Here is a 26,458-nt window from a genome sequence, read left to right as displayed (position 1 = left end):
AGATTGGCAGAAAGGGAGTGAGATTGAATCATAGGCTTTGAGAATCCACTATTATTTATTTTGAAAGTGGGGCGCAAAAACATATGGCTATTCAAAAATTAAGGACTCTCATGGGGTAAGTAACATTCTAACTCGATTTTAATCTTTAATATATAGTACAATTCGTTTAATATCAATACCCAAGAGATAGACAAATTTGCTCATTGTATCGGGTCCATTGTACGAACCCTAACAACTATACCTATAGTGAATCACTGAATCAAAGTTAGTTAAAATGGGGGATCATTATAACGAAAATCAAAAAACCTTTCAAACAATGTACTATTCGACCTTACTTTCTATTTAAGATTTTAGGGGTTTAACTCACCCCGGCTAGGGGATTGATGTGAAAGGAGCGATTATACGCTCATAATGTGCCCCCCTGGAATATAAATTTACGTGTTCGAGCATTTTTCAAAAATAAATTTTAAAATACCTGAAAATGTCTCTGTTTCGTTTTCGATGCACCACTCTGCATGTTGGAACAAGCCGTAACTCTACAAAAAAGTTCTTTTCTTCTAAATTTTTAATAATTTAATTTTCTTAAAATGGATTCAAGTAAATAAGAACGTTTCATCAATAGATTTAAATTATTTTAGCTTCGAAATTATAAATATTTTATTGGCTAATGTTTATTTAAACACTCACTTGTCATAGTACCCTGACAACTAAATATTAGAACAAGCATATATTTCTCTCGGATTTTAAAACTATACTTATACTTGGAGGAGTTATGACTATCAAAACACTTAGAGGTCAAAAAGGGGCAATTTTCGAGAACTCCGAAATGGCTGGTTATAAGCATAGGGCAATGTTAACAAAAGTTGTAGATTTTTGAATACTGAACACAATGCCATCGAGAAAACTGAAGCATTCTATTTGAAATAAGCAAGTTATTGAGGTTAGAAGTCATGCAACTTCGGAGACCTATTTCAGTGGTTTTAGAGGATTTTAAAAAAATCAAAATACGTCAAAACTTACCTTCATAGGTCCTCTTTAAGCTCCAGAAAATTGATTCCGACATTCACAGCGGTTAGCGCACAATACCGATTTCTGTGGAACCTTGCAGTTGTCAAATTTTTCAAATTTTTACAAATAACTCGGAAACGGTAAATTTTAAAGATGGTATACCTCACATAAACTGACTTTAAAATTTAACGAGAAATCCGAAAATGGCAAAAAAATTGGAGGGTTCCATTTAAAATAACGAAGTTGTATGTCGTCACACTTTTTGGGGTCACTCTGTACATTAGAAAATAATTTCCGGAAATACGCCGTTATGTGTTGTGTAATTCTGCAAAAGAAAAAAATTGTTAACTTTATTCTTGTAGAGGCTAAGGAAGCTTGACGCACTATTGCAGGACCCTGTATACCGTACTGTTCCGGGCCAATCGAACACGAGAAAAACCAGTCAAATTGTTTACTACCCAAATTACGTCAATATCTGTTCCCCCCTCACACCCGCGTAAGGACAAATGCCCAATTAGTACCGTAAATAAATCAGTACGATATTGATATGTGTGGAGTGTAGACGGCGGTGGCCGCATTTCTAATAAAATACGCCAATCCCTAAAATGAACTTGGAATTATATCTTTCGTTCTTTCTTTGAAATGAAAGGATTTTCTTTAATTCATCGAGTTCAACAAGGCTCTGACGTGCACTTGGTGAAACACATCCCAGTATCTCAAAATTATGAACAATTAAATGTAATGTTGACAACGAGGGAATTGGTCTATTTTCTTCCCGAAAAAGATTGCCTAATTTGGTGATAAGTCTGACCTTGGTAATACCATTCAATGATTTGGATTTTTTCAGCAACACTATAAGTAGTCGGCATTTTTAAAATAAATTTTTCGTTTCTATTCAGAGAAAAATACCTTACCGTTCCTCTATCTTCGATAATTCGAAGTATAGTAACTGCTGGCGACCCGGCTCCATTGGGCTTGGAGCATTATAGTAGGAAGAAATTTGACGTTAGTTAATTCGACTAGTTTTTCTCAGGTTCGATTGGCCCGGAACAGTACTGTATAAGTGGATACAAAAAGTATAAAATATAAAATATAAAAAGTGGATCCCAAAAATATTCGAACGCGCCTTTTTTACAGATTTCATGAGGCATAATTAAACATATTAGTTATTATTTTATTTTTTTACATCAGAAATGTCTTTATCAATCATCTATTTAGGGGTCTGCGTAAAAAAGAACACGAAATCATAATAGATTATATTGCAATTTCAAGAAAAAGTCTGGAGAACCATTAAACGCATCACAAAAATATTCAGACGGCACACATCACAAAACGATTCATAGCAAAAAAAATGAATTTTTACACATTTGGCATGCATTTGTTGCTTGCTGAATGCAGATATCGCAGAGTAAAGTTAGAAATAATATCCATCATGGGTCGGGTACCAAAAAAAAAGTAATGTTAGTTTCGATAAAAGGCAGTTAGTAATATTTCATTACGAAAAAGGTAATTCCTATAAAAACATTGGGGAAATGCTTCAATTGCGTAAGAGCACAGTTAGAGACTTAGCCTTGGGGATGTAATTCCTTGGGGAATAAAGGAATCGCTCAACTTGAGGGATGTTCTGGTTTGACCGTGAGAACCATTAGGTAAAAATATTCCCGAGTACTCTTAACACACTGTGACTCTGTCGCCACTCATCAGTCCTTATCAGTAATCTGGCCCTTCGCAGAGTCACATGTGTTAAGACGTTGATTGCAAAAACCTTTTAAAGTCTGTTTTTTCTCATTCAATCTAAAAATCCCAAGTTCGTGGGAACCTACCTAATCTGTGTTCTGATTGTCCAACTAGAACAAAATGAGCAGAAACCAAATTCTGCTCATTTTCCCTGTTTTCCTTTTTGGGCAGATTTAGAGTGGGACTCGAAGTATAAACTCAAAATTCAACATCCTTCCAAATAAAAACAAAGCTTTTACTAGAGATTCGAACTCCTTTTTTTGTACATTTAAAGTTATCATTGATTTCAATTATAGACTTGTTGACGTTAACGGTAGTGTTTTTCTAGACCATTGTCCTTATTTTTCGTGACGGTATCCACGTACAAAAGAATACCTGGTGTCAGAAGCCTTTCCCTGAAGACTCCAACAACTTATTTCTGACCTTTTTTCGCCGTTTGACATCGAAAATATCGAAGACCAGGAAAATGATTGGTGGAATAGATATGTTTAATTGAATGCAAACCACTTCCAGTTTCTCCGCATTGCGTGTACCTTTTAACGATTCACAACTAACAAAAACCTCAAATTTAGAACGATTGCACATTAAAATTTCTTATTTATTTTTTTACCCGTTTTTTAAGGTTCAAATTGAGCTGATGCTGAATTAAGCTGTTGAATAATGAAAGCAAAATCGATATGCGCATGTTGAACGAGCTGAAAGTTTAATCGACAATATATGAAAATATTTTATCATCTATTGTGACACCAGTCGGTATTTTATACGTGGGTGATACCATGTTATCGATTTGTCAGGATTGAGACGACTCACTAACTCACTAACGACTTTGTACTTCACTAATATTTCCAATGGAAAAAAGACAATACAAGATTTAGAACATAGGAATTTTAATAACAATAATTAATGATTTTATAGACTAAATAAGAATGTCGAAGAACGAATGTTGAATTACGAATATCTATCATCTCAATAGAAGGGTCTTGACTACTTATACTACAGCAGCATCATTAAGGGTAGTTAGCAGTTTAAACAGAACTTAGACCTTTGGTTTAAGTTAACTATATTTTGATGGTTTTGTCATATCAGACAAAAGAGTGATGTTTCTTAAATAAACTAATACCTTACTCGCATTGTAATATTATCATTTGGTTTTCATAAAAAATTAAATATAAGGGAATAAATCCATAGGCCTAACTTAAGGTACATAAGGAAGTATATGACACTATGTGTAAGCGAAAAAAAATAATCCTCTGGCTTCTTGTCATGTAAAATTTTTGGTAAATGAATATCGATTCCATATGGTTTCGTAAATGGAGGAAAAACCTTATGTCGTCCTGCTGGAAGTTTCCAATTTGAATCAAGCAAGTCACCAATCGCTGGTTTAGCATCTTCTTTATCGACCTCACCAGCTGATTTTGATTCTTGTTCGCTTTCAGAACTTATCTTGCTAGGTTTATCAACTTTTTCACCTAAATTACAAAAAAAAATGGTAACTTGTTTTGCACAATGAGAGCAATTTTTATAGTCAAAGCTTCATAACCTAAACTTGTAGAAAAAAAGTTGAAGGAAAAAATATAGGAAGAAAAGTGTGAAAATTAACCTACAGAGGTACAAAATGATGTATCTAAAGTACACAATTCGATAAAAATAGAATCAATTTACCATCGCTATCTAATGGCTCATCCTCTCCACTGGACGAGTTATTGAGAATATCATAAAGTTCTTGATTAGTATACAGCTTTTTTAAATGATACTTATCCATATTAATGGGTGAACACAACAAAAAAGGCCGTAAAACACACTGTTTTGGAGTATTTAACAAAAACATAACCTTAAAATTAGTTCCCGAAATAAAACACTACAATTTTTGTCACTGCTGTGTTTTGACATTTAGTAACACACATCATTATCACAAGATATTTTTCTAGAGCTAACTGTCCTTTCAGTATTCTACAACGAAGTCGTTACCTATTTAGTAATTGATGTTCAAAATTGGCTTTAAAGAAGCACAAATCGTTGCCCAATGAAATAATGTACTATTTCGTTAGTTTTTTTGTTGCATTTCAACTTAGTTTAGACTTAAGAATGCTGTGTAATTATTATGTGCTACGTACATTTCGAAACGTAATACATAGTAGTTATTATACAGGGTGTCACATAACTATAGGGACACAGAGCGGATGGAGATAGTACATGTAAAAATGAGACATTTGGCATCAATTTACCTGTATCGAATATTGCTAGTTAAGAAAAAAGGTGCGTAAAAAAAAATTTTTTTTTCGAAAATCATAAATTATTTGAGAACCATTTAAGATAAAGTATTGAAATTTTGTGGACTTGTATATTTTTATACTATACACAAGATGTAATCATCAGTTTTGATATAGTGTTAAGGAGGCGCCACCTACATGCAACATGTCGCATAAATGTTACCATAATTTTTTGTAGAAAGTTTTTTGCAATTTTTTATTGAAAATTATGAAAGCTTAAATATTTTTACATAAAAAAAATTATTTTAATAAATAAATTATGCAAAAAAACTTTTTGTTATATTTAAATTTTACATTTGAACTAAAAATAACAAAATAATAATAAACAAACTGTTGATGTTCCTTCGATAAACCAAAATCACGAAAACAACAATTTGGTTTACGAAAGTTGACTGTATTAAATTTCACTTATTTAAATAATGACAAAGTATTGGTCTAAGTATGAAGTGGGAGTTTGCTTAGTTGGGAAGATTACGAACTATGTTTACGATCACATGTCTAGAGCGAGCACTGGTCAAAGAGAGCAAAATTACTGCGATCATCCCTTAAGTACTAAACCTAAGGAGCTCCAACCAGGGGCGCACCAATACCAGAAGGCCTTACAGGCTATGGTCGCGCCTAAGGTCATAAACCGCCGCCATTGGGTAAATACCTATACAAGTCGCTTTCATTGAATTATTGCAGGTCGCGGCAATGGTTCAATTTAGAAAGCTTCCTCTGACAAGTAGCGTATTTCCCAGCCATAAAGAGCCCTTCGATATGGCCTGATAGGTACGATGGTCTGGTGCCCAGATGGAATCCTTCAAATAAGTATCGATATACATGGGCGTAGCTTAAGGGATGAAAGTACAAATAAATTGGCTAAGCAAACTACATCAAAAACAATAATCTAAAGTCCTTAACACAAATCGAATAAGAAAACATCAAACGAATTATTTATTTCAAAAGGTGTTGAAGGTGACCTTCATTAACTTCATACATTTTTGCTGAGCCTTATTCAAATAATGTCTTATTTTGTTAAACCTACCCGGTAGATTAAAATACCTTGAATTTTCTTAACTATCAATATTTGATACAGACAAGTTGATACTAAATGTCTCATTTTTCAATGTACTATCTCCACCCGCTCTGTGTCCCTATAAGTATGGGACACCCTATATTGGAAATTTGAGTTTTTCTGCATAAATGAAACTAATATTTTTTTACATGTAAAATATCTGTGTATTTCAAGAATGTAGGGTTAACCCCTGGACTATAAAATTCTTTACAAAAACAGCTATTATTTTCTCTAAACAATTTTATTGAAAAGCACCAACTTTTACTCTGTATCGATTCAATAATTTATTAGAGTTATTGTGCGGACTGTGACATAATTAATACAATAGTTTGTAAGATAAATGGAACCGGACGAATTCTTAACCCACAAAAATTCAAAATTTTTTTGCAACTTTTTTCACTTAAGCATGTCAGAGGACTCGCAGGCGAGTTGCTTCCAGAAGCCATGAGTCGCAAATTAAATACAAGAAAAGTCGCTTATTACCACTAACTTATTACTAAGAATGAATATCACTAACATTACACTAATTAATATTTACACAAATATATACCGACTACCGTAAATGGTGATAAATGTCTTATGCCAATGATCTCTTCCACGATCGATTACATAGGGTCTTACCAATACAAGAAGTCTGTCTGCCTGTCTACTTAGGGGTATTCACTTTTATGGTGGCGCCGACAAGCATAACCATAGTCATGACTTCCTTACATGTATGTGAGCTTTCATAAAGAAAGTGATACGGGGTTGGTTATTAATTCATTTAAGGCAAGAGCAATAAACCTGTTATCTTACAAGGATGGTGCTATGTCTTACCCTTGAGCATATGTGGTATGTCACAGACACCTATGAGTGTCCCATTGGAGATTGACTAAACTTGTACTAGTTAAAGTAGATCGTTGCCTTAAAAGATAAAGAGGGTCTGTTTATCGTATGGTGGTGTGAAGAGAATGGCTAAGGGATGTAAGCGTGGGAAGAATGTGGAAGGTTTAGCATTTATTTTTTTGGAAGATAAACAGATAAACGGGGAATGACTCCGACACCTTATATGGGAGGTCATTCTATTCGCAATCTTTGGCGAATAAAGACGTCTTGCGTAAAGTGTTTTTTTTAATTTTCCTAAAAAGGAAATATTTTTCTTACATATTTATATGTCTTAGTACTTTAACCATCCACTATTGTGATATTGGTATTATGTGATTTTGAGCTTCAAATGGTTTGTAATGTGAACCTACTTGAAATGAATCTCTAACTGTAGACCGTTTAGAAATTTTATCAGGGTTAGTGGTTTTGGTACTGAAACAATATCTGAATTTTTCAATCGTAGTGTTACGTACTCTGTACCAACATATTTCATGGATTTTCGTTTTATTCAGTTTTTTCCTTTTATACTGTTTAAACATACATAACACTTTGATTGATCGTGTTTATCTTAAATGTTACAATATAATTTAAGTCTTATCATAAACACAAATGATAAAAGTGTAAATATGTATCCAATATAAAAAAAATATCTGGATCACTTTATATTACTGGTACACCAAGATTATTTGATTCTTTTTCTTTTTTCGCCCATTTAATTAGCTAACCATAAAAAGTTCTACAAATTTTATATTGCACTCAATTTACGTTGTCTATTACTGGCATTCCAAAATGTTGCAGATATGATTTCTGTTAAGACTGTAGTTAGTCATATTCGACTATTTCCTCAATTAAGGTACCCGATGCTACGCCCATGTATTTACAATTTTGTTTTAGTTCCCGAATATTACTGGGTCCTTTTTTTACAAGCTATTTTAGTGATAGTCACGTGCATTCAAGGAATTCTCAGCGTTAACATCCATCATCCCCAGATGGTGGTTGCTTTATGATTGGGATTTCCAGCAATGCTCTTTGTCGGAGCTATAATGTCGGTCCAATTTAAGTGCCGCTCCGCCGGCCTGGCCAACGAAGGTCCAATCGGCTATTCATCTGGACGTTGCGCGTAACACGATGAGTAATCGGGAAGCCGACAATTGCTACCTAAGTTAGGGGTACGCCTATGAGTACCGGCCCTTAACCCTACTATTTAAGATCTAGAAATATAGAAATCGCTCTCTTAGCTATCATCTCTCAGTGCAATAACATCACGACCAAGACATTGTGAGTTCCTCAGCTACCTCGCGCTCCCTCTTCCGACTTATAACAACCACTCCGGGCGTGAATTATTAAGTTAGTTAAGTGCGTTACTTTCGTGAGTTAACAACTCGTAACGTTGTTCTTTATTTTAAAAAAAAAACTTTATTTCTCACAACTGACTTCTAACTAAATGGTAACAACAGTATGAATATTAGATATTAATTAATTCTAATCTAGAACATTTTCTTATTTATATGAAAATAGTTACATCGTCAGCAAGATTTGCGGCGTAATTTATTATATGGAAACTTATATGTTGCTATAATGTAACTCCTTCCCCCTAAGTTTCAACTTCTATGCTTGTCTTGGAAGTTGAATGGCTTCTGGTTCCGGTCTGGTTGATTTTCTTCTCAGCATCCTCGGCATGATTATCCATTTAGCAATTAGAATTAAGCAGCAAGTTGCGATCAATATGTAAATGAATATTGTCCAAATGTTAGGAGAGTTCAATAACTGGTTGGTTTGCAAAAGTTGATGTCGTTTCTTGAAGGCTGTGTTTCGCATGTCATCCAACTTTAGTTCTGGAATGTGCAGGCTTAGATTCAGTGTTGGTAAGATGGTTTCAGTCGTGTTGATGTCCGGGAATAGCATGGTTTGTAGATTTGATTTGATTACTTCTTGGTTATGGTATATAGTTTGGTCTTTGATTGTCACGGAGCATCCCAATGGAATTTGGCACAAGAATGTTCCGATTAAGTTTTTAATTTCGTTTTGTCCTCCTTGACAGTAGATTTTTACAGCTTCCCTTTTTGGGCACACCACTATCCATTGGTTGACGTCATCTAATTGGTTTGTTATTGTTTCTGTGATTTGAACTTCGATTTGATTGCATGTTGGAACGGATTTGCCGTAATTTAATAATTTAACTTCGCAAGGGGCATCTTCTTCGATTTTGTTTAAATTCTCCTTGTGGCATAGATAAAGTTCTGGTTTCATCTTCTGACATTTCTCTCCGAAGTAAACGTAGTGCAATTGATTTAACAAGAGAAATTTATTTTGAGGTAAAATAACCTTAAACTGACCTTTGTTAAGGATAGGAACTGAATATAAGTGGAAGTAATCAAAAGATTGATTATGCACAATAGGAATGTGTAAAACTTGTGTTATTTTATTCTTGAAAACAAAGCACTCAAAATCAATGATTTGTTCGAATAATTGGATTTTGTCTTTTGTCACAGCTATAGGTAATCGATCAACTCCCAGTCTTTTTTGGAGTTTACTTAATTCAATATATAAATCATTGGTTTTGATTATGCTCGGATGCATAAGTTTAAGCCGTGAGAATACTAATGAGTTCTCCATATCTTGAAGGATAGAATCAATTATTTGGTACATGTTAATAATTTCGTTAATTACTTCTTTTAATAATACGAAGTTTCTAACATATGCTACATCTCCAATATATGGTAGAACCTGATTCATTTTATTTTCAATCAACTTCTCATTTTCATATAATTGCTGCATTGTACGATTAAACGATTCCATTACCGTTATTGATAATGATCCTTGGTTAGAAATTTCTGCTTCTAGATTTTCTTGATTTATCTGGAGAGTTTGTATAAGATTATTGTATCTATCTCCGTCAGATGCGTCAAGATTTCCCGTAATAGATTTAAATATGGAACCTAACCCATTTATTAGTCCACGTTTCTTTCTTTGGGGGTGTGGCGTTATCTGATATAGTTTTGTCTCAGTCCTTTCTTGAATGAATTCGACGATTTTCAAATAAGTTTTCAATTGTTCTGTATATGGTCTGTATTGCTTAGTATTGTTTACTTGTTTTGTCACATTTAACGTCTTTATGTGCAATGCGTTCATGTAGTTAATGATTAGGTTTAGATCGTAGTAATGTAACATTGTATGCTTATAATCTGTAATTCTAGCATGGCCTACTTTAAGAGGTATGATGCCTGGATTATCGTTTATTTCTTGTATCATGACAATGTTTTGAGCTTGACTTCCAAATGCTCCAACAAGGACACTGAAATACAATATTATTTGTTACTTAATATTTAAAATTAATATATATATTTATATTTATACATATATTTTTATTTTAGTTTTATAATTTCGCATCAAAGCTGTATCTATTCCTAAAAGGTCTTTTAAGATTATCCATGTGAATTTTAGCTTGACCTGTAGTACCTACAGTTTTACGTAAAGGGTTGGTAGTTTCTATCTTTGTTTGGGGTTGGAAAGTATTGGATAATTTATCTCTTGAATGTTTCTTAATGTACGTTTGGGTTTGAGGTTCAAACAAATTTGGTTTATCTCTATTTTCATTTAACTTTCCTATAGTTTTCTCTTTACCTTGAATTAATAATTGATTTATTTTCGAATATAAAATTTTCGTTCGATCTCGATGATCAGTTACATAGTTAGTCATAAGAGTTTGATCTATGTCTACATTAAAAGGATCTTCGCAATTAATATGACCATTTATTATATCTATTGGTTTAAGATTTGTCGCTGAGTGAATAGAATTATTGTATGCTAGTATAGCATATTTTATTTTTTTGATAATATGTGTTTTATTTTGATCTTGATTATTTAGTAACCGTATATGTTCTGCTAAAGTTGAATGAAGTCTTTCAACTACGCCATTAGATTGAGGATGGTTCGGAGAACAGAAATGAATTTTAATTTTATGAAGTCCCAATAATTCTGTTACTACTGTATTTTTAAATTCTGTTCCATTATCAACAATTACTTGAGTTGGGATTCCATGATGAGAAAAGAATGTAATTAAGTTATCAGCTATTTCCGTAGCAGCTAATGAATTTAGAGGATATGCTTGAGCATATTTAGAAAAACTATCGATTATCGTTAAGAATTTTGTTTTTTCCAAAGTATATACGTCCATATGAAGAATTTCAAAAGGTCTACATGCCGTAGGTGTAATGTTCATTTCCATATTAATGGGGTGTCTCTCGTATTTACTTTTTTGGCAAATTTCACATCGATTTATATAAGTTTGTATAGAATTTTTTATATTAGGCCAATAATATTTTGTTTTGATTCTTTGCTCTGTTTCCTCAATTCCTCTATGATTTGTTTTTCCTTCATGATACGCTTGAATAATTTCTGGAATTTCCGATTCTTCTGTTACGTCGATAAGTTTTATTGTGCATCTTTTTAATTTCAAGGATGGCCATTTAAAATTTTTTCTTACAACTTCACAAAATAAAGGATACGTTTCTGGATTTTCAAAATATAACGAATATAATTTTTCCGGGGCAATATTTTCGATAAGGAATTTCATCAAATCATGTTCAAAGTTATTTTCTGATAGCTGCAGTATAAATCTATTTTTTTTACCAAATAAGGTTAATTTTTTTAATTTAGCTGGGGAATGAAAAACTTGGGAAATTACTACTTGATTGGCACCGTAATTAACAGCGGTCTCTTGAATAGGTACTCCCACTATTGGTTCCTGTTCAGCATTAGTGTGGACAGTTTCGTTTTCATTTGTAATTTCTCTTTCTTCTTGAATAGGATCTTGTATTTCCCTTTGTTCCATATCTGGTTGAACCATTGTTGACAGCCGATCAAGTTGATCGTCGCTCTGTCTGTTATCTTGATCAGAAGTATTTCTATCGTTTGTTTCATTTTGCAGACTTTCATTGAATTTTTCCATGTATTCCACCAAATTTGCAAATCCATCTGTTTCTTTTGTGTGCAACTCAATTCTACTTAAAGCATCGGCATTTGTGTTTAAATTTCCTTTTTTATATATAATTCTATAATCAAATTCCTCTAATTTAATGCGCCATCTCAAGAGTTTAGATGAAGGATCTTTTAAGTTAAATAGCCATTGCAGAGGTTTATGATCAGTAATTATGTTAAATTTTTTTTCAAAGAGGTAAGGTCTAAAATATTTGGTAGCCCAAACTAAACAAAGACACTCTTTTTCAATTGTAGAATATTTTTGCTCTGAATCATTCAAAGTTCGCGACGCGTACGCTACTGGGAGATCTTGACCTATCGGTCCCTGCGATAATACAGCACCGAGTGCCACATTGCTAGCATCGCATGTTAAATTAAATGTTTTCGACATATCCGGATATTGTAAAATTGGTTCATTCATTAATAAATTCTTACAAGTTTCGAAACATTCAACAAATTCTTTATTATGCTCAATTTTTGCTCCTTTTTTAAGACATTTGGTCAACGGTTTAGTTAACTTCGCAAAATTGTTTATAAATTTTCGATAATAACCTAACAATCCCAAAAATCCTTTAATTTGTTTTGTATTACTTGGTATTGGATAATTCTTTATAGCAATAATTTTATCTGGGTTCGGTTTTACTCCGTCAGGCGTTACTATATGTCCTAAATAGGCCACCTCACGTCTGAGAAATTCACTTTTATCTAGTTGAATTTTGAAATTAGATTTTCTAAGTCTATTAAATACTGCTCTAAGACGTTCCAAATGTTCTTGCAATGACGTTGAAAAAATAATGATATCATCAAGATAAACGAGACACTTTTCATTTTGTATTCCTCTCAAAATATTGTCCATAACTCTCTGAAATGTTGCTGGTGCATTTTTCAAACCGAATGGCATACGGGTATATTCAAAATGTCCCTGTTCCGTGCTGAATGCTGTTTTTTGTATATCTTTCTCATCCATTTCAATTTGGTAAAAACCGCTAGCGAGATCTAGTGTACTGAAATATTGGCATTTACCAAGTTTATCCAAAAGATCCGATATATTAGGCAAAGGATATTTATCATCAATTGTCTTTTCATTAAGCTTCCGAAAATCAATACATACACGCCATTTTTGTTTCCCCGACGCATCAAGTTTTTTTGGTACCACCCAAATTGGTGCGGACCATGGTGATTGGCTAGGACGGATAATATTTTGTTTTAGCATATTTCCAATTTGTCTTTCTACCTCTTGTTTATGTACAAACGGGTATCTATAAGATTTCGCATAAACGGGTGATTCATCAACAGTTCTAATCGAGTGTTTAATTTGACTTGTAAATGTAAGGGGCATTCCTTCATGATAAAATATATCTGAAAATTCTTTACACAAATCCAATATTTTAGATTTTTCTTCTTCATTAAGATGATCAGTTCGAATGTCTGTGGGATCAAATTTTTGTGACTGACCAGGATTAGTTTGAAAATGATTTAAATCAATTTGAGTAGTGCTATCATATGCCTCTACATTAAACGGTTCAGAAATGTCTAAGGTTACTGGGTTACATGTGTTGTTTAGTACGGTAGTTAATGCGTAACCATTTTTAGCTAAAGCAATACAGTTAGGAATTTCACAATTGTGTAGTTTTTGATACGGAATTACTACGTCACCATGTTGAATATTTACTTTAATTCTGATGACTCGCTGGCTACGTGCTTCCACGGTCACATTATTTATTTGTACTTTAGTTTTGTGAAATTTCAATTGTATTCTTGTAAAAGGTGTAACCAAATATCCTTTATCATAGTCTATGCTAGCCTGTAATTTTTTCAAGTTATCTATTCCTATCAAACCATCAAATATATTATGAAATTTAAATAGATAAAATTTCATACTAAAGGGTTCTGGAAGTTTAAAAATGTTTGATACTGGAATTTCTGCACTATGTTTATGAGCAGATTGTTGGAAGACAGTAGATACAATGAACGGATCATTTTTAATACAATTTGAAAAAAATTTATTTGCTACTTCAGGATCAATGAAAGACTTAGTCGAACCACTATCAATTAAGAATTTTAAATCGTATTCCGGAAAAATAACATAAGAAAGTTCACTAGTATTTACGTTGTTAAATGATATTATCTCAGGTGTCAGGTTTCGTTGTTTACGAGGCGAGGCCTGGGAAAATTTATGTCTGTACTTGTTGACTGACGATTTGCTGAGTCAGCGTCTGCCTCATAGACTGGGTGCTTATTTACGTTTTGATTCAATTGCGACTGATATTCGTATTGCGTTTTATAACAATTTTGAGGTAATGTATCATGTTGGTAAATTTCCGTATTATCGTCATAATCACAAGATTGGTCAATGATATTCGCGTTATAGAGTTCCTCAGCCGAAAAATTTTGTGGTTGATTATAATTTGGTCTTTGCTGATTATAATTTCTAAAATTGTTATTAAAATAAGGCCTAGATGATTTTGTTGTTTGTCTAGTTGACGTGCTCATTGGTGTGGGTTTTGGTAAAGGTCTATTTGGGTTTGGCTTAAAGACATTGGTTGTTGGTCTATTTCCGTAAGATCGTGAATTTGTTGGAAAAGGCGGGCTTTGGTAGAAATTTGACCGAAATGGCGGTGATTGCGGTTGTCTCATAGGATTGTATGGAAGATTTGAGTTAAAATTTCGAGTTTGTATATTTGAAAATGAATTTTGATTAAGTACTGGTCTTGTTATTCGTGTAGATTGTTGTGAGTAATTTTGTGATCTTGTGTTTGATTGAAAATAATGGATATTATTTTCTTCCATTACAAATTGTAAAGCTTGAGGGAGATCTCTGGGTCGCATACAACGGATTGTTGTACCTAACGGTTCTTTAAGGCCAGATAAAAAAGTTTTTAAAGCCATATCATTATACAAATCTCTCTTCAGATTTCTCGCTTGATCTGTTGTCTCATGCACATCTATATAAGAGCATAATAAATTCAAAATATGCAAAACGCGATCGTAAAATTGATTCGGACTTTCGCCATTTTGCTGACGAAGCATTACTAAATCACGATTAAGGCAACCTTCGTCCCTTTGATCAGCAAAATGTCGATTTAAAGTAAATTTTAGTTCATCCCAAGTGGTTACATTCTGCGTCCCTAATACTAATTTAGCATTACCAGTTAATTTTCCAATAATGCAATTCAGCAAATATACATTCTGAAAATGATTTGGCTGTTGAGCAAGATAAAATGAATCAATAACAGATTGACAAACAGTTAAATATCTGTTTAAGTCATTTGGATTACCGTCGAAATCCGGGATACATTTAAGGTATTCGGGTTTAAATTCAGCCATATTTTCAGGAATTTCGTTAAGAACAGAAAGATTTGAATGGGATTTATTTATAACTTGGATTTCAGGAGTGAAGTCAGTTGAAGGTATATCTAAATGCAAAGTTTCTAATTGAACTAATAATTCATCAACTTTTGACATGAAAATTAACTCATCAATTGCACTTACTGTAGTACGATGATGGTAGTTGAGATCATCCTATAAGTATCAGCTCTCTGGTTGGCAATTTGGTCCTCTCAAAGATGCAGATTCTTGCGAGTTTGGCGATTCTGGGCAAACTCCTCTGTAGAACAGTTTTTTTTCACTTCACTTTTTTCGTAGAGTTCGATTGTCTTCGGTTAGTTCGATATCAATAATTTGATAGCAAGCCCGAGAAACTTATCCGAACGACTGCGCCAGTTAACAACTCGTAACGTTGTTCTTTATTTTTAAAAAAAAACTTTATTTCTCACAACTGACTTCTAACTAAATGGTAACAACAGTATGAATATTAGATATTAATTAATTCTAATCTAGAACATTTTCTTATTTATATGAAAATAGTTACATCGTCAGCAAGATTTGCGGCGTAATTTATTATATGGAAACTTATATGTTGCTATAATGTAACTCGTGTATTGTTCAATAGTACAATAAATAAATTGTAAAGTACTCCCGAGTTCATTGTCCGCGAGTCACGAAATTCTGTAATATATTAACGAGGGTGGTACTCGCGCCAATCGAGGAACGAACCCCCTAATCCGAACAATTTCTTTCACATTGTTATGTATTGTAACTAGACTCTGTTATGTATTATACTTTTGTAATGGATCTTTTCGAAACAAAACTCGGAAACACTTTTGGCAGATTTTATTTTACTCGTTATGACACACACAACCGTTAATCGTTTACAAATAAAGGTCTTGGGATTAAACTGGCATTTCAATAGAGAGAGCCACGAGTTAATCAGGGAGGTTACAACATTCCGGGAGCGTCGAGTTATATTATTATAATTATGCTTTTACAAGCTTCGGGGTATTTTAAGTACCAAATCTGGTGGTCAGTACCTATAGGCGTACTCCGGTTTTAGGCAATTAACAAGACAATCCACAGATGGTAACTTTCTAAATCCTTAACCCGTAACGTCAAGATAATGGTAAGAAAAGATGATTTACGGGGGTATTGCAGCTGTAGTGAGATTTTAGTAAAATGTGGATATTTTAGACTTTTGTCTTGACGAGGAAAAGGAGTGAAAGTTTTTTATGAAGGGTAACCCTTATTGGAAGATAATGGGTTCCCAACATATGGCCATCCCGGACATACCACTAAAGTAGTGAAATGCATAGTCGTAGCCTAAGGGTACATTACATTTTCCACAAATATAACAGTAATATTTTGAAAAACTCAAGCATTTATTCATTTTTTATTTTAATTTCAGAATATTCGAATATTAAAAAAAACACAATTTGTTATTTTGGTGATGTTAACAGGAGCGTAAGGGAAATGTATATACAGGGTGGTCTTATGTAATGGTACACAGACTAATGAAAGATACCTTACATAAAAAGTAGAAGATTGGAGTTATGAACCATGGTTTGAAAATGACTATTAGTCGAATTACAGAATGCTAAACTTTTATTTTATTTCTCTATTTTTTCGAATAAGTTACAATTTCTTAAAGAACTCGTTAAAATTTGGTACTTAAGGGTAATTTGACGACTAGAATTCAGATTTAATGTTTATTTGGGGGTATTTGTTAGGAGGCACTACTTAACTCACATTTCGCATGTCTAACTTCACATAACTTTTTAGCCACCTACTTTACCAATTCGGTAATTGCTAAAATTGGTTCTCCCATATTTTTTACCCAAAAAAAGATATACCTTTTAAAAGTCCGTAGGAGTCACCGTTTTCGAAATAATTACATTGAAAAGATTCAGTGCCATTAACTATGCTCATTTCAATTGATATCCAAAATGTCAATTTTTTCCTTCAAAATGGTCTTGATAAGTTCATGAATATTACACCAGGAAAAAATCGAAAATATGAAGTTGTTAAAATGAAAATTAGAATAATTTATTTAAAACTAATATTTTGACAAACAAGTATCATACAAAGAACAAAAATAAATATCATAGAACTTTAGCACGTTAATACCTAATAATAATAATAAAAATAATTAGACATGATTAATAAAAAAATATATCTGTTTTAGATAATGATTGTTCAAATTGACATAAAAACTATATTTATTTTTCGATAATCTATTGCCTATATCAATTTGTCACCATAGTTCGAAAACACCCTGTATATCTGCAATATTTTGGACTATCAAATTGTTAAAACTGGACTTTACAGAAGATTTTACAGAGATGGTAGGGTTTTAAAAACCCACAATAACTTCGAAAAATTCTTTTAGGGCTTTGTTGTGGGAACTTTAAACTTTTATTTCTTTTCAATTTCATCCCATTTTAAATTTCTTGTATCACAGTGTAATGAATGTATTACCGAAGATTTGGTGGCACATTGCAACCAAATCTAGAATTCGGTTAGAGGTTCATCCTTGTCATTGTGTCAAAACCTTGTGGGTTCAATGAGTCGGAGGCTACAAGACGCTATTGACGCCTACAGGGGGTAACTCACTATTAAAATTGTTTTTGGTATTGTTCATATTTAATTTTGTCATTTATTTATATACATTTTAAGTTTATTTTCTCTCGACCGTACTGTACTTCCAAAAAAAATGTGTTTTGAAATTTTAACTTTTAATGTAAGCATTACGAAAAATACCGTTTATGTCATCTTTTGTTTAAAGAAAAACTTGCGACATAGAAATCACTTAATTGTTAGGTGAGAGGTTTGAAACAGTCGTATAGCAAATTCCTCATTCCTAGCAAAATGTTATTGTTATTAAGTCTTAAAGTTTATTAAATTGTTCTACAATGTTTGGTGAATTATTGGTCTTGTTTATAATTGAATTTAACATGTATTTTTGTAGGTTTTATCTTGAACAATTATATGCCCGCACCGATTTTTGCAATTTACAAAATTCAATGTTAATATAATGATGTTTTCGTACAATTAATAACCGAATTAATTTATTTGAAATTTTTCAGCTTGAAAATATTCTTGCAAACTTGGTAGAAGATGTAAAATTCTAAATTTATTTGCTTAACACAACGTTTCTGTTGTGGATTAATTTTTGTGAACTGATAAGACGCCTTTGCTCGGAATACGTGTCAAACGATTTTCAATTTTAGCGTGGTCGGCCACTTTTGCGGGTGATAAGACATATTATATAAGTACATATAATATGTATAATATTATATGTATATTATATATATATATTATATGTATATTATATAATATTATATTATATAATACATATAAGTACAATTACTCACAAAAGTGATCCTACATACCGTAAAAGTTAATAAATCTGTTACAAATAAGTATTTCTAAATTGTTTTTATTGTTTTAACGAACAAGTATCTAAGTATGGAAATAATATATAGGTATGGAATGGAATATGCTACAAAAGAAATCACAAAGTAGTTTCAGTTCCAAAATAATAAGTAACAAACAATAATCAACCATAAATGTAGACACAAAATTAATCGTACAAAACACAAATATGTATTAGGTCGTGTAGTATGAAATGAGTAGATTCTCGAAATACCACATTCCACTGCGAATAACTTCACTCTAAATCTATATTTGGACTTGACTTTTTTATATGGAAAAGGCACATTCTTCCTCTTTCGATCAGAGTTTAAAGTGTTAAAAATTATTGAAAACTTTTATTTTTATAAAAATTTTTGTGCAGCCATGCAAAATAGTGAAATTCGTGTGTTAATGAAATATGAGTTCCACCGTGGAACCACAACAGCTCAGACGGCTGGCAATATTAATGATGTGTTTGGTACTGAAGTCACTTCACAGCAAACAGTATCTCGTTGGTTCATGAAATTTCGTTCTGGCAATTTTTACCTAACAAATGAACCACGTGGACGACCTGAAACTCAAGTGGATGACGATTATCTGAAAGTGTGGAAGCGTGGTGGAAGCGAATCCACGTCAAAGTGCAAGCGAATTATCGTTAATATTTAGTGTAACCAAAAAAACAATATTGACTCATTTGGCTGAAATTGGTAAGGTGAAAAAGCTGGACAAGTGGGTACCGCATGAGTTGAGCGACATACAGAAAGAACGACGTCTCGAAGCTTGTTCTTTGTTGTGCCGGTATAATAACGATCCATTTTTCAATCGGATTGTTACTTGTGATGAGAAATGGATCCTATATGACAATACCAGACGTTCATCGCAGTGGTTGGATCAAGATAAACCACCAAAACATTGTGCGAAAAAAAATCTTCATCAAAAGAAGCTTATGGTGTCCGTTTGGTGGTCTAACGCAGGTGTCATCCATCACAGCTTCATGAAACCTGGTGAATCGATTACGGCTGATGTCTACTGCCGATATCTAACCGAAATGATGAGGCAACTGACGGTTAAGCAGCCAAGATTAGTCAATCGAAGCGCACCGCTATTGTTGCACGACAACGCTCGGCCACACACCGCACAAGTCACCTTGGTCAAGCTACAGGAGTTGGAATTGGAAACTCTTCGTCATCCACCGTATTCACCCGACTTAGCACCCACTGATTACCGCTTCTTTCAAAATTTGGATAACTTCTTGGTAGGGAAAACATTCAACTCCGAGGAGGCTGTCAAAGCTGCCTTCCAAGAGTTTATCGACTCCCGGCCTGCAGGCTTTTACAGCAAGGGAATCAATGAACTTCCCGTTAAATGGCAGAAGTGTATTGATAATGGTGGTGCATATTTCGATTGACAATAAAAACATTTCATTTTTCGGCAAAAGGTCTCAAATTGGTTTTTAGAATATCAAGGTAAACATTTTTATCCAGTATTCCTTTAATTTCGTGTAGATTTCCTGTACCACTACTCCCCATAGCACCCCATAACATTAAAGATCCTCCTCCATACTTGATTGTTTTAACAAGATGTTTATTACGAAGCTCGGTGTTTGGTTTTCTCCATACGATTTGTCTCCTATCTGATCCGAATAAGTTGATTTTTGTTTCATCAGTGAAAATCATGGTGTTCCAGAATTCAGCAGGTTCATTAACATATTTTTTTGTGAATTCAAGACACTTCTGACGTTTAATTTTTTATATACAAGATTTCTTCTTCGGTTTTTTCTTTCGTACAAGGTTTTCTTTCTTTCGTGCTATTCTACCGTTGTAACCGCTTTTTTAAAGAACTCTTCGCACTGTTTCAATTGACACGCGCTTGTTTACTCTTTGGGACAATTCTTTCGTTAATTTTGGAACACTTTTTTTCGGATTAATTATCATTTCACGTAAAATGAATCGTTCATCTTTTTCAAACGATAATATTTTCTATCCTCTTCCAGGCTTATTTTGTATTAATCCCTCATAGCGACATTTGTTTATAATCCACTGCACTGTGGAATAGGTCTTGCCTATTAATGCAGTAATTTTTCTCATTGTGCTTCCTGTAGAATATAGTTTTACTACTAATTTACGCGTCGCAAGATCAGTTTGAGTTCTTTTATTTGCCATAATTATAATATCTGCCAAAATTAATAGTAGACTCCACTGAACGAGTTATGACTAAACTTATCAGTCGTCGACAGAATTGAGCTAAAAAACTTGCTTTGATAAATTCTTACAGGCTATAATAAAAATGAATCACTTGTTTTGTACGGTTAATTTTGTGTCTACAATTATGGTTGATTATTGTTTCTTACTTATTATTTTTGAACTGAAACCACTTTGTGATTTCTTTTATAGCATATTCCATTCCATACCTATTTATTGCAGATATATGTTCGTTAAAACAATTAAAAAAATTAGAAACATTTATTTGCAACAAATTTGGTAATTTTTACGTTATATACGGTCAATTTTGTGAGTAACTGTATATATGTGAGTTAAATTCCGGGTTTAAGTTGTTATGTACCCCGATGCAGGGAGATAGGTTTGACAACAAAAACGCGTTGGTTCTACTAGTCACTACTATAATTAACTATTCTGGTCGAGATTCTATTGGGAAGAGTCCGTGTTTTTTACCCCCAAGCTGTATTTATGTATACAGGGTGTTAGTGAAATAACTTTCGTAAATTTAACCAGTGATTAAGAACATCATTTTGAACAAAAAAGTTCCTTACAACAGGGATCGTAAATACAACCATTTCCCTGGAAATTTAAAAAAACATTTTCTGAGAATTGGCAACGTCGCGTCGAATTTATTTCATTTTCACACCTACCTAAGTAACCGCATGAAGTGGGTTTGCTTCTTTACACATTTTTTTTTGGATCTGGTAGGTTTTACAGTACATAATTAACAAAATGCACTAAATTTATGAAATTTAAAAATTATGTGATTCTTATTATTTTTAAAAGCTACTTACCTTTAAATCATTGTTGTCATCTCTTATTGGTATAACATGTTACATTACACACTTTACACCACTAATATCTCAATCAAAATACAAAGTTATAATTGTTTTTACTACATCAAATGTTCAAAATGTCCACCATTTGAGTCCATACATGCACGACAGCGTTTTAACCAATTTTCCCGTACGCGATGAAAAATTCCTGGTGTATTCCTAATATGATCGGTAGCAGCAAAAATACGTTGTCGTAACTGGTTTTCGTCCTTTATTTCCACGGCGTAGACCAAATTCTTCATGAAACCCCAAAAGAAAAAATCTAAAGGATTAAGATCCGGAGATCTGGCAGGCCAATGATTAGGGCCATTTCTTCCTATCCATCTATTTTCAAACTTATTGTGTAAATGTTCCACAACTGGACGGCTTATGTGTGCAGGAGCTCCATCATGCAAATACCACATCATGGCACGCAATTGAAGAGGTACATTTTCTAACAAATTTGGCAAATGATTTGTTAAAAATTCTAAATAGATGGGTCCATTTAACCTTGAAGGTAATACAAAAGGCCCAATAAGCTGATGTCCCACTATTCCAGCCCATAAATTTATTGAAAATTCATGTTGGAATTTTTTTGGAGAAATGGCGTGAGGATTTTCATCTGCCCAGTTATGACAATTGTGAAAATTCCAAATGCCATTCCTTGTGAAAGAAGCTTCGTCCGTTGATAAAATGGTAGACAAGAAATTTGGATTTCTTTGTTGTTCAATGAACCATTCACAAAATTGTTGCCTTGATGCAAAATCAGTGGGTAAAAGTCCTTGAACTCTCTGTACGTGGAAAGGATAGAGCAATTGCTCTTTTAACGTTCTATGAACAGTCCAATTAGAAACACCTACGTAGCGAGCAATACTCCGGGTACTTCTTGTTGAATCCTCTTCCACAAAGTTTATTATTTGTTCCTCGGCTTCAGAACCAACTTCTCGCTGTCGACCTCGTCCTTTATAAGTAGGAATAACACTACCTGTATCCAGAAGCCTTTGGGAAACTTGCACAAATGTTTGTCTCGCTGGAAGTTTTCTTTCTGGATAACGATCACCTTAAATGCATCTAGCTTCTTCAGAATTTTGTGACGCCTCACCATAGATTAAAAGCATGTCATGATACTCGCGTACAGAATACATTGTCACATAGGTACTATTAATAAGTAGGGATAAAATTACTTAAAGCTCGCCCAAATTAACTTTGCGGATAATTTGTTGCGTGTACCGACAGAAGATGCATTCAGCGAGACCGAAATCACACTAAAATATTAAAAGTATGGAAGGACATACAGTCCATGACAAATTTGAAAAATAAGAGTGGTTTTTGTCTTTTGTCTCTTCTTGATGGTCACTAATGGGCTACACATGTCCATGGCGCCAGGCATGTTTGCCCAGGATCATGTGTCACATAAAATGGGATAAAGTGCAGATGGTTACATAACTCATGTACTATTGAGGTACTAAGTCAATCTGTTTACTGCGCATTCCAATGCCTTATCACTTCACCCGCAACGTGTGTGAGCGACCCTCATAAGGGCCATAAAAAACAACCCTGACGAAAATAAACTTCTCTTCTTCGGTAACATTCAGTGCGGCGTTGCCACTTACGTTTTTTTTACCACTTAAGTTATTAATTAAGTTTTCAATTGCTTTTAGCAATGTTATTGTTGAATTATTTTAAGTTTTTTTGTTACACGTCAAACAACCTGTATGTGTCAAGTACATTTTTCCACATTTTATTAAAATTTTAAACCTTATTATAGCTTTTCGGTTACCAACTTTGACATTTTTTTTTGAAAAAACTATTAGGTTTTCGACCCCTGTTGTAAGGAACTTTTTTGTTCAAAATGGTGTTCTTAATCACTGGTTAAATTTACTAAAGTTATTTCACTAACACCTGTATATCTAATCAAATAGAGGGGTGATTACAAAACTAATTACTATGCAATGTCCATTGGAAAAACTCCGGACCTTGGCTTAATTACTTTATCTGTGGGACCAAGGTTAAGTTAGTATTATTGGTTGGGCCAAAGGCCGAGTTAGTACAGAACAAATACAATTCTTCGTGAGAAATACAAATAAGCTCGAATATCAGTTAATTTATCCTAATTCATAAGATAGGTACATTACAGGTATATATGTACTTGATTATGGAAGCTAGTTATAATATTTGTTATTTTTAAATAGAATGAATTTTTAGTTTGATCAGAGAAAATCCTTTCGTTTCAAAGAAAGAATGACAGATGTAATTCCAAGTTCACTTTAGGGATTGGCTTTTTTTATTAGAAGTGCGGCCACCGCCGTCTACACTCCACACGTATCAATATCGTACTGATTTATTTACAGTACTAATTAGGTACTTGTCCTTGCGCGGGTGTGAGGGAGGAACAGATAGGGACTTTATTTGTGTGGTAGTTAATTCGACTGGTTTTTCTCGTGTTCGATTGGCCCGGAACAGTATTACATAAACATTGTGCGCACCTATATTATCCCGTTTATGGAAGACTTGCTTTTAGCTGTCTCTAAAGATATTTACTGTCAGCAAGATGGTTGCCCTCCGCATAACGTCAGGATTACAACCGGTCTTTTAAATGAAGAATTTGGAGAACATTGGATTGATACGAGCGGCCCCATACCTTGGCCTGCTAAATCCTGTAATCTAACTCCCTTAGATTTCTTTTTCTGGGGAAAATTGCAGGATCTTATATTTAAGGGAAGAACAATTAACACAAGAGAAGAATTGCAGGAAGCTACTAGGAAAGCTTTTGTAGTTATTAGACTAGTAGAATTAATAAATAATGTAACATAAATAAATATAACATAATAAATAAAATAACAAATGTAAATTTGTGCATAAAAGATGTCTATTGTGTATACAACAAGGAGATGTTCAGGATGAACATCTTCGCTGATTATTTTTTTAATTAGACTTCTAATTCGTTTAATATCTTTAATTGTTTTTTGTTTATTTTATTGTTAATTGTAGTTTTAAATAATAGTTTAGATTGTTACTTACTTTGTTGGACTTAATATATAACATTCAATTATAACAATAAACAATTGAGTAAAAAAGTCACCACAAATCCAAGGCCCACTTCAATGTAAAGGAAAAACACCTAATATTTCTGCCATTTTTGAAAATAGTTACTTACAATCTTATATCATTGGAAAGGGCTGTAACATGGGCATTTCTTTAAGTTCATAGCCAACTATAATTTCTATTTAAAAAAATATATATTTATGCATTTTTGATAAAAAGGACAACTATAGAAAAAAATCTAAGTAAGCCACTAGATTCCACTTAAAAAAGTACCTTAAGAATGTCTTTACAGATGTTGGATTTTTGATACAATTGTTCCATCCAAAATTCAATAGTCTTTATGTTCCAAATTTATTGTCTGTAAGAGTCAAGTTTGTTCAATTTATGACTTTTTCTTAAAACAGAAGAAAGAAGAATATACGGGCTTTTGTTTTTTTTCTCACTTGAAGTTAACATTTCACCCATGTAAAGACCAGATGACCGAGACAATAAATCAAGGGAATGGTTGCAGTTTTTGACCTTTTTAATATACATAGATAAGTGGTAAAAGTGTGAGTCTTTAGTAGTTAGTTCGTTACAGATCCTTTGAGCGTTAATACGTGCTTTCTGACTGTAATAAAGAATTAAAGTTCTAACAGAAGCGTTCTGTCTTAGATTCTTTTCTTTCTATACCCCATAATCCAATAACGGAATTGAAATATTTTTTGAAATAAAAAAAGTTATGGGCAATTTTCAAAATGGCCAAAAATTGAAAAACGCCCTATATCTAAGTCGACAGAGAAAATATCATCAAACGGTTTTCACCATTAAACATTTCTCAGAAATCGAGCCCATGACATCTACATCGATTTTGCTCTATCTAATCGGGAAATCAAAACAGACCCATTCCGACCACCCTATACATCGGAAATACAATGGATTTGATACAGCGAGCAATCAGTTATAGCAAGCAAATTTGCCTGTCCCTCGGGTACTCGTATTAAGCGAGTTGTACTGTATATTAAAGATTAAAATAAGTTTAGAATGCTACTCACCCTATGAAACTTCTCAACTTTTTAATTCCCAAATCCCTTTCCGCAACCGTAGAGAAGTAGAGAGTGATCGAATCTTGCCTCCGATGATTCAACCTAACACCTCTTAGATTAACTTCAATAAACCCAAATAAGTCGCTCTCTCTATAAGCAATTGTTGTAATATTCAAATCATCAGCAATGATATTAATTACTTCTGATGTAAATTTTAATTTGGCATAATATTCCTGCTCATTTAGTTTTACGCGTACCTTCATTTTGAGAGTATTAGAAGGAAACTGTTGAATTTTAATCCATTCTTAGTGTATCTATATTATCTGAAATTTAAGAAAAAACAGTTTTTTTCACTTTTTTACAATTGAGATATGCGTACCGTTCCCTATATTGATTATAGCCCAACAAAAATTGACGTTGTAGATTTTATATTGTCGATATCGATGGCTTGATTTAACCTCTTTGGTACCAACCTCAACCCGTTGAGGTGGGTTTCTCGAAAACTTATTGTTGCTAAATCTTCATCGTATGGCAGTATGGAGATGAATTTTTTTGTGATTTGGGAATTCGGCGTAATATTCTCGATGGCCTCTCTTTACTCTTTATTTTACTTTTATTTTGTGGAGACGAATCTGTTGAATTTCAATCCACTCTTTTCTTGGTGCATCCATTTTATCTGAAATTTAATGGA

At 33.2% G+C, this 26,458-nt stretch overlaps 1 long non-coding RNA gene across 1 annotated transcript; it reads right to left on the bottom strand.

Moving 5' to 3' along the window:
- Positions 1-1,082: 1,082 nt before the first annotated feature.
- LOC136415214 (uncharacterized) lies at positions 1,083-26,419 on the bottom strand. The gene is made up of 4 exons (XR_010752590.1): positions 26,147-26,419; positions 25,968-26,090; positions 25,777-25,917; positions 1,083-1,333 (listed from the first exon to the last, which is right to left on the bottom strand). It is a non-coding gene; the product is annotated as an uncharacterized lncRNA (long non-coding RNA).
- Positions 26,420-26,458: the final 39 nt, after the last annotated feature.

Source organism: Euwallacea similis, chromosome 19, assembly GCF_039881205.1.
Source record: "Euwallacea similis isolate ESF13 chromosome 19, ESF131.1, whole genome shotgun sequence".
In the NCBI taxonomy this organism is placed as follows: domain Eukaryota; kingdom Metazoa; phylum Arthropoda; class Insecta; order Coleoptera; family Curculionidae; genus Euwallacea; species Euwallacea similis.
This window is presented reverse-complemented; position numbering and strand designations above follow the sequence as displayed.